This window comes from Gopherus flavomarginatus, chromosome 4 (genome assembly GCF_025201925.1).
Source record: "Gopherus flavomarginatus isolate rGopFla2 chromosome 4, rGopFla2.mat.asm, whole genome shotgun sequence".
NCBI classification, from domain to species: Eukaryota; Metazoa; Chordata; order Testudines; family Testudinidae; genus Gopherus; species Gopherus flavomarginatus.
Genome location: NC_066620.1, coordinates 197,992,116 through 198,002,636, shown reverse-complemented (window position 1 = coordinate 198,002,636; position 10,521 = coordinate 197,992,116). Strand labels below are relative to the sequence as shown.

The window sequence follows — 10,521 nt, the reverse complement described above, 5'->3', positions numbered from 1 at the left end:
AAAGTTGAGAAAAATATAAGAGGGAGAATTAAGTATGTCTTTATCCACTAAAAATAACCACATATTTCATTATTAGAGTGAGGCAGAAATTGTTCATTAGAAAGGCTTTAGAGGATTTTATATGGCTTCTTTGCCAAATGTAAACATTACATCAAAGGAGAAATTTTTGCTCTTTTTAGTTGTGCCCTCACAAATCAAATCTCTTGGTCCTATTTTCAGGTTAGAAGATGGGCAGCAAAATTAAATTTTAAAAATTCTCTCTCTTGTAGCTCTTAGACTCTTGACAGCAAAATAATCAATATTGACCACATCTGGCATTTTGAGCTCTTGCACTGTGCACTTTGCAGAACACCAACAAAGCTGAGTGTCAACATTATTTTAAATTAAACAGCTCACTCAGAATCGGCGAACTTCGCTCCTCAATCCCCTGTGCAAAGGACAACTAATCAATGTGAGAGGAAGTTAGCAGGGACTGGAGCAACAAATTTTACCCCTTTCCCTCAGACAGAGGGCAGGTCAAGGAACTACAGCACTGTCCCTGTGCAGCCACTACTCCAGCCTATCCTTGACAGACCCTTCTTTTCTATGTGTCCCTCAAAAAGAGTTCTCAGCCACTGACTCCATAAGATGTAGTAGTCCTTTCCCCACCATTCATTGTACTGGCTTATTCATACAGACAGGTGCGGAGGGCTTGGTGGTTGTGTGTGATGGAAGACCTTTGCAGGGCTGTGGGTGCATTTCATTCACTGAGGATAAACATCTTTAATATCTATGCCATCACATTATTATTATCAATGTAGCTTAAAATTCCACCTTTTCAACAGGAAGGGAGTGACATATTTGACATGAACTCAGTGCTACTCAATGGAATTCACCCTTGCAGGGGAGGAAATTGACTCCAGGATAGTTGGGATTTTAAGGATCATGTCTGAGCCATGTGGGCTTCCCTCTAAGGTAGGTAGGTAGGTAGTTCCAACCCTTTCCTTGGGAAAGAGACCCTTCCTGCAGTCTTTGGGAAGGCAGGAATTCACTCAGAAATCACACCAACATCTGTATCAGAAATAGTCACCTTGATGAGCAAACACGCAGTCCCTCTGCCCCCCAGCATCAGCCCCTCCATGAACAACTAGGGGCTCCTTCCCTTTCGGCTCTGGCTGATGCTCATGTCCAGTCCATGCTTACAGGGGCCACACCCTCAGGCCCGGTCTACACTGGGGGCTAAAGGGGGGGGTTAATCTAAGTTACGCAACTTCAGCTACGTGAATAATGTAGCTGAAGTTGACATACTTAGATCTACTTATCACGGTGTCTTCACGGCGGTAAGTCAACTGCTGACGTTCCCCCGTTGACTTCGCCTGTGCTTCTTGGCCTTCTGACTAAGATCAAGTGTAAGTAGTCTCTTGGCCTGTCCAAGGCTGTGATCAAGTGTCTTGATGTTTTTGGTCTTTTGGCCTCAAGATGAAAACCTTGGCTGTGTCTCTGGGACCTTGAGGTGAAAATATTATCTAAATTATATCTGTTCTTATCAGTTTAATATCTGATATGTTCTCTCTGACAACTTTATATCAAATGGATTTTTGAAATGGGGAGATGAACTAGGGGCTTGCTCCATCAATTCCATGCATCAACTTAGTATTGCAGTATCTCTGGGTATGGTGCACCTCCCCCTGGGGGGAATTTTTTTTGGGGGAAAGGATAGCTCAGTGGTTTGAGCATTGGCCTGCTAAATCCAGGGTTGTGAGTTTAATCCTTGAGGGGGTCATTTAGGGAACAAGAGCTAAGAAAAACAACACTGTCTAGGGATTTGTCCTGCTTTGAGCAGGGGGTTGGACTAGATGATCTCCTGAGGTCCCTTCCAACCCTGATATTCTATGATTGTAGCTCCGGTGGAGTACCAGAGTTGGCGGGACAGCGCTCGGTGGTCAATTTATCACATCTTCACTAGACATGATAAATCGACCCCCACTGGATCGATCGCTCCAGAGGTAAGTGTAGGCTGCTCCTTAGGTCTCTTCTGTAGCATGAAGCTCAGTCTCAGCCTGCTATATCCCAGCATCAGCAAGTGCTTTCTCAACAGCCCTCTTGGCTCCTTCCCCAGTCACAGGATACCTGGCAGCAGGAAGCCAAGGTGGGATTTTCTGCCAGCTCACTAGCCAGCCAGAGTTCTGTAAAGGTGGAAAGCCCAGCTTCACCTGGTTGCTCATCCCCCTGACAGTCAGAGCGGGGCGAGTTTTACTAGCACTGTTGCTGATCTGTGGCATGGGGCTCCATACCTGTGTGTTGCTACTCACAAGGCCTCCCAGAACAGTGTCTGGAAAGGAACATTCTCTTAGTTCATGCCTCCTTGATAGTAAGGAGTGATCTGAGACTGAACTGGGGTGAATAGTGCAGTGTAGAGCAGTGATCATAATGGTCCCTTCTGACCTTAAAGTCTATGAGTCTACAATGCCTCCCTCTACCTGGGAATGTGCAGAGCCATTCTCTAACAGTGTCGGTCCTGTAGGGGGGTGGTCACCTGCTCTGGCCCTGGAAGGGTCAAAGCCAGCCCAGGGAGAGGGCTGAGGCTGTGGAGCAAAGCCTGGGCTCATTGGGGAAGGTGGTAACAGCTAGGGCCAAGCCCCAATCAGGCCCAGCTGGCCCCTATAAGAGGCTGTGAACCAGGAGTCCAAACACTCACTCTCTCTCTCTGCCTGTAAAGAGAGAAGGGCCTGGCTGCCGGGGAGCTGAGCAGTGTACTGAGAGTGGAGCAGGGCTGGGGGAAGGCTAGAGGAGCTGGGGAGCTCCAGCCTGGAAAACGCCCAGACCGCAGGCCTAACTGAAGGCCTAAGGCAGGTATTAGGGTTGCAGAGGGGCAGCCCAGGCTTAGGCAGAGGCAGCAGGTCCAAAGCCCCCTTGCCTGTGATAAGTGTCTTATACTGCTGTCTGCCCCAATGAGTGGGGGCTAGTTGGTGACTGGCAGTAGCCTATGACTGAGGCAAGGCAAGGATAGTGGGTGGGGGTTCGCCTGAGTGGGGAGACCCACAGAAACTGTGGGGGTACTGCTTGGGGGCAGCACCCAGAGAAAGGGTCATCCAAGGTTTGGGAGAGACACGGGGTAAGTGCAGGGCGAGACACTGGCTGACAGAGGGCCTGGATGAGCTAATTCCCTGGACGACCAGCAGGGGGCACCGCCGGGTGAGTCTGCGCACCTGTACAGTCCTCTACAGACCAGGCTGGGATATTTCAGGCACAAGATAGGGCACAGTTAGGGCCATTCTCCCAAGAATGCATAGAGCTGACCAGGCAACCTTCTTTTCTCATAGATCTCCTAAGTTTCACAGAGGCCCTGTGACTTCACACTGGCTCACTCCCCCCACAGCTTACCCCATCTTCCTATAGCTAACATAAGAACTAACCTCTCTATTGGCTCCTACCCCCCTTGATGTGGAAAAATGCACAATGCAAGGGAATATAACAGAAGAGGATGTTGGCTGGGTCAGCAATATGTAGGTTGCGGATGATACTGTGACCAGCCATGGTACAGCATGCCTTGTACCTTCCTACCTGACTTGCCCCCTGTGATGCTGTAGAGCGTCAGTGCCTATGGAGGGGCTTCTGAGGAGCTGGAAGACAGTGCAGCTGATTAGCGTTTCACCCCTTCCCTGTATTTTGGCTCAGATGCTGTGGATCTGGGATTTCTGTGGTCCCAGAGGGGATGGTGAAGATGCTAAAAATAGTGAATTATTTGTCCAGCGTAAGAGAAAATCAGTTTACAAGCATAACAATTAATTATACATTATTATCTAGGATTATGTAGTGCTAGGACTGACAGTTAAGGGTTTTTTCAGGATATACTAGACTTAAGATCAATAAAAGAATTACTTGATTCAAAATTATGTACCAGGCTAATTAATTATCTTCAATATATTTTTAATCCATATTGCATAACAAGCTAATGATATAATTAGGAATAAATTAATCACTCCTGCTTTCTTCCCCCCTTCTACATAGAACAAAAATATCTTTGGTAGAATGTTTATTTTAATGCCAGTCACAACTCTGATGGAAAGAATTAGTTAAACAAACCTTTGTAAACATTGCTAAACTAACCAAGAACAATAATCATTATGCCCTGAGCATCATACCTGCTATCTTTTGAGGTCCAAAATTCCAGTGCAAAGTCACACACCTCGTCCACTAGGCAGAGCAGGATATGCTACAGGTACCCAGGCAGCTTTTGGAGATTAGAATAGAGGGCTTGATCCTTTACCATTAATGTCAATGCAAGTTTTTGCACTTACTTGAATGGGAGCAGGGTCTCAACCAGAATGCTTTATATTGCTGGCCATTTCCAGTTACATCTGAGCAGATGGGCATGTATAAAGAGGAGTGTGATGTTGTGAGAAATTCTGAATGTAACAAATTGTAAAAATTCAAGTTACTAGTCATTCTTTTTTTTTTTAGTTGCAATAATTTTTCCCCCAAGCAAAAGTGGCTTTTTGACCAAAATGAAAATATTTGAGAAACATTTTCAGTTTGGTCTGAAATGAAAAGTATGCAGGGTCATTTTTCTAATCCCTTGTTCATTGGGAAGGACTTCAGTGCTCCAGCCCCTAACATTAAGAAAAATATTTGTCATTTTAACAGTACGTGCTTTTGGTTAGTATTACAGTTAATGAAACTATTCTCATTTACATCTAGAGAGACACCTTAGCACAACTCTGAGCCATCCCTGTCTTATCTTCCTTGGTGCCTAGCAGCGATCATCAAATGTCCAACTTACTAGTTGGTGCTGTGATATCACTGAAGAAGGTAGTAGCTTCCACCTGCACATCACCTGCCATGCAGTTCTGTTGGCACTCCCTGGAAGTCAGTGTTTTCTTTGTGAAATTCTTAGCAGTAAGGGGACGGGGAAGAAAGACTAGTCTCAAAGCTGAAGATAGAGGTGAAGTGTGTGTCATAACAGTTAGCAAATACTCCCATAAAGCACAGACAAATATATATTGTAATGGGGCAGAGCAAAAATTTAGTCAGGGCCAGATTTAGGGGCAGGCGACCCACGTGACCACCTGGGGTGCTGGTCTTGGGAAGGCGCTGAGCTTGGGGTGCTGTTTTTGTTATTAGAAACAAAAAGGAAAATAGAATGTTTGAAATAAAATGTTTCAGGTATTCCTTATGTGGATTCATGTTTCACTAACCTCCTAGAATGTTCTGGACAACTCTATTGGAAAAGGCCAAACAAAACGGTATATGAATGTTTTGAATGAGAATAAAATAAAGCTTCAGGCCTGCTGCAGCCAAGGCTATGACAATGGTGTGAACATGAAGATGCCATCACTGCTGCCAAAGAAATGGTGCAAAACTTAGGAGTTGACCCTGTCTTCAAGGAAACTCGTATTCATTGGAAGAAGAGACAGTCTGGTTACAAGGGCAGAGATGAGGTGATGGGAAACTCAGTAGAAAAATCCAAGCGGGGGGTTTTTTGCTCATTCATTGACACTGCTCGAGTAGTCACAAAAGGTTTGGATAAATGAAGCACCATCCACAGACCTGCGGGTTTTTGTATGACCTTAGTAAGCTGCCAGTGGACAGGAAAACACTCTTGAACATTTGCACGGACAATTGTACATGTCAAGGGGAATGTTTGAATGGCAATGAAAAGACCTCTATGTCGAATTGGACAACGTCCATCACATTTTGCAACATGAGAAACACTCTCCACTCCAAGTTCTCCAGTTCATTCATGATGCAGAGTTGAAGGATGCTTTTCCTAATGTATGGATAGCTTTAAGGATTCTGCTCATGCTGCTGGTCACAGTCCAAGTTGTGAGTGCAGCTTTTTGAAGTTCAGGCTCATTAAAACATATCTTTGATGGTCAATGGCTGACCAGAGACTGACATCATTTGCTATTTTATCACTTGAAAATGCCTTTGGCCAGTCTCTGGATCTCTCTGATGCTGAATTTCAGTTTGTGTGGGCAAAGGCAAGAAAAGCAACCTTTTGAACCAAAGGACTAGGATTAACATTCTTAGGCTGTCACCTATTGTAACACTCTTTAATACTGGTCCACCCAGTGTTGGTGCACAGTTCAATATCTTGAACTTAGTTCATTTTATTTATTCTTAAAATTGAAAAGTTTCTATAAGCTTAGAGGAAGTTATTATTTTATTTGTTTATATATGGCATGTCTAAATACAGATGTACAGATCCTAGTGCGTAAATCATGTATCAAAGTCATGAAGTGGGCTACAAATGCAATAAAAAAATAAAGATTAAAAGTTGAACAAAAGGAGGTGTGGGGGCACTGAAGACACTCCTCATCCAGAGTGCCATTTGGTCTAGGGTAGGCTCTGCATTCAGTGGTTAGAGTTCTAGTGCACATTTAAAGCCAAGGAACAGATTATTTCAGAGAGGTGAATTTCCACGGGTAGGCAAATACATAGTTGCTGAAAGACTAGCTTGGGATTCAGGTAAACAGTGCTTTCCACTTCATATATATCTGGCTTTCTGTCAACGGCTCTAAAAGCAGTTTGCAAAAGTAATTGATTGATTACCATAATCCTCTGTGAGGTAGGCAATTATAACACTCATTTACAGCATAAACAAGAATTCATCTTAACTGCCTAGCCCAAGGTTAATCAATATCAGAGACACAACTCAAGACTCTTGACTCTCAGTTCACTTCTGTATCCTCCAGACTATACTCTCTTCCACACTCATTTAAGCTGGGCAGACCACAAATATGGTAAGTAGATTTATACCTGACTTACCCACTAACCACCTCTAGTCATCTTCTAGCTAGAATTACATGCTCCAAATGAATCCTGGGCTGAAACCATTTACCCATGACAGTATAAATGTTCAACAAAGGCCTCTGCCAAGTCCAAAGGGAGCTCCCTGGTGACTGTAAATCAACAGGGCATACAGAGAAATAAAAATTATTTTAATGATGATTCCTTTTGAAACAACCATTCAAGTTGCATGAGAACTCGTGGCTCACATAGTGTTGCATGGTCTTATGAATAATAATGAAATAAAAGCCTAAGTGGAAGTATTAGATTTTAATTGAGCTATCCTTTAAAGAACTTTTTTACACCGTGTCAAGGTCATTCTCATAGATGAGAAGTTTATTATACAAGAGGAGCAGTGATAATAGGCACTGGAGACATATTGAGGACAAGTGGCATGCTACATGAAAGAAGAACGAAAATATACTAAAAGCAATACTTGAAGTATACACAGAAGACATTCCCATTGATAATTAGTTTAAATTATTAAAGCACAGAAGAGGTTATTAACTAGAGGGTGAATGAATTACTTTTTTGCTGAATATGACTTTTCAAACTCTCCAAACCTTACTCTTTTTTTAAGCAGGTTTTAAATATAACTCAATTAAAAATGTCTTTGAAAATTTTCCACAAGATGGATGAATGAATAGTTAATTGATGCCTGATTAATTTGTAATCAGATTACCTGCCCAACGTGTCTAAGACCTGTAACAGTGAGCTTTAATGGTGCCAGGTACCCTGCCTGTGCTGACCCTTGAATATTGGGGGAAGAATCCATGGGGAAAAAAGGTAATCTTATGTAACAAGGGCTCAGAGAACTCTTTGACCTTCATTCAGTGAAGCACTTAAGCATGTGCTGAACTTTAAGTATGTGAGTAATACCCTGTTTATTTAGCAGGGCACTTAAGCAACTGAAAATTATTGAAGTCAATGAGCATGTGCTTAAGTGCTTTGCTGAATCAAGGCACTCTTGATTTTGTTACTTCTTGACATTGCATTCAGATGTGAATCCTGCCACCCTGCCTTTTCTTATGGGGTTCCTGGCACTCATTCTCTATCTTGTCCAATATTTGCACTACCACTTTGCCAATGTTTATTCACACCCTTATCCTTTCTACACTGCAGAATACAGCCTACTATCGGATATTGTTCAAAATATTGCAGTGGTGCAATCATTCCATGATTGCCTTCATTCCAAAGGCAAATACAAATAATGCTGGCCAGATATCTTTTTATGAGCAGCACGGAAAGGACATCGGTGGCCTGTTGGCTTACCACAAGTGGGGTGAACTCAGCTGGGGGGAAGGGGCTCTATGCACCAGCAAAGCAAGCACGTGCTTGGGGCATCCCATTTGCAGGGGCGGCAAGGATCCAGCATGGGAGCTGAGAACCACAGGGGGTCCTGGGAGCTGTAGTTCCTTGGTTAACTCCCTGACTATAGATCCAGCTCTGGAGCAGGGAAAGAACTACATTTCCCAGCATTCCCTTGGCCACTACCAACAGGAAAGGAAGGGGGAGGGAATGAGGTAGCTGAGACCTCATGCTGCAGCTTGCTGTGAATGGAGAGCTGCACTGTGAAGGGTATTGATACCATATTTTAATATTCAAAAAATAGGACACTCCATGGGGAGGGAGGGTAGCCCAACCCTGCCACCATCCACTCCCTCCGACTTCCCCCCACAGAAAGCCCAACCCATCCACCCCCCCTGCTCCATGTCCCCTGATTGCCTCCTCCTGGGATCCCTGCCTCTAACTGCCCCTTGGGACTTCACCCCCTATCTAAGCCTCCCTTCTCCTTATCCCAAACTGCCCCCGCCTGAGATCCCCCCAACCTCCCTCCTAGGACCCCACCCCCTACGTGTCTCCTGACAAACCCCTGGGACTCCCATGCCTATCCAACTGCTGCCTGTCCCTGACTGCCCCCTTGAACCCCTGACCCATCTAACCCCCCCTTCTCCCTGCCCTTGACTGCCCCCCCGAACCTCCTCCTCATCCAACCCCCCTGCTCCCCATCCCATGACTGCCCCCCGGGAACCTACTACCCCTTCTCCAACCCCCCAGCCCCCTTACCGTGCTACTCAGACCAGCGTGTCTGGCTCTGCGCAGCGCCAGACACACTGCTGCTGCATGCATGCGGTCGTGCTCCCCCATGGAGCCACAGCCCCTCCCCCCAGCACCTGCCTTCCAGATTTGAACACCTCAAATTTCAGGAGTGCTCAAGCTCAGTCTGAGCAGCTGTTACTTCATTTCTCCCAAATCAAATATACTGATCCACTGTAACTTGCTGTAGAAAAGTAGGATAAAATTGAGCAAGAAATGCTTCCCACTGGTTATTGGGACTGGAATTGCTATTTTCAATAGCCATTGCCTTTTGTTTGTTTGTTTGTTTCAAAGGAAGACGGTGATATTGCATTGGCAAATTCCCCATAGAAAGAAAGAGTGGAACAAAAGAATAATAAAGGCACCTCAACTTTTCCTCATTGATGGAGGACAGTCTTATAATATGCATCTAGATAGCCTCCAATCACAAAAGCTGAAAATTGTTCCACTTTACTGCAGTTCTTTAACCATATGGGAACCAATCCTGTCTGTGTTCTGTGCACATCTAAAATTCCTGCTGAATGACTTGCCCTGGGAGTGAGTTACCAGTGACCTAGGGCTGCGGTGGAAGGACGGTGCAGGTGTGAGGGGGAGAGCCCAGGGCTGGGGCAGCAGGAGGTGTGTGGGTGGAGGCAATGGTTGGTGGGAAGGAGGGAGCCCAGAGCTGGGGTGGAGGGGAGAGCCCAGGGCTGGGGCAGCAGGAGGTGTGGCGAGGAGCCCAGGGCTGCGACGGGAGGCAGCTAGATATTTTTTTGCTTGGGGTGGCAAAAAACCTAGAGCTGGCCCTGATTATGGTGTTTTAATATGAGGTGCCGAAGACTAAAGAAGAAAGATTGAGAAAGATAAGTCTTTCAGAACGTTACAAGCTTGTGAAAACAAAATGTTATAAGTGAAACCATTTTTCATCCTTACATTTAAACTTTAGTACTGACCCAATGCTGTAGTTTAAATTTTTTAATTAGTTAAACTACTCAACTTCCCTTCCTCCATCCTGCAGCTATAGCTTCCTGGGTTGTTCATTTCCCATCTTCCACCTGGAAGTTGTTTAAACCCTACCTAAATATATCTTATCAAATAATGGAAATGAACTGTAAATAAAAGAAGGCCAGAATTCTGGATCGGCTTGGTTTTAAAGATATCTATTTGCTGAGTTGTTAAACTGACAATTTCTGGTGCAAAGACTCAAGCTAGTTCTCAGAAAATGGAGTCCATGTATTGTACCTTCTCCAGAACATTCCTCCTGAATGCATACTGCACCATCTCCTTTTCGATATGCAGCACTTAGCAGATAATGCGCTGGAAACATTGTGTGTGTCCCAGTTCTTTATGATTCATTGGTATAATTTTCATTGTCTTTTCTCATTTAACCTTCTGATAAGCATATTTTGTTTATTTCAGCCAGGGGCGGTATTAATAATTATAATAAAATGTGTTCATATAAAGAGAAAGATAATATTCATGCAGCAAAATTAGAAAAATATTCATGTGCCCATATGGAACAGAAATTACTATCCCATTAGCTACTAGCTTTCAGTTAGTAAAAATTGGAATCAATTTACCAAACTGTCATGTCCATGCAAGAACTCAAACTTCCATAATATTCAATAATGTCCTAGACATAAGTCAGTTCAGCTGAAAAAACAAAGTATTACA

The 10,521-nt window shown here is 44.2% G+C and overlaps 1 pseudogene; it reads left to right on the top strand.

Moving 5' to 3' along the window:
* Nucleotides 1-1,462: 1,462 nt before the first annotated feature.
* On the top strand, nt 1,463-1,666 carry LOC127050391 (uncharacterized; annotated as a pseudogene).
* The last annotated feature ends 8,855 nt before the right edge of the window (nt 1,667-10,521 follow it).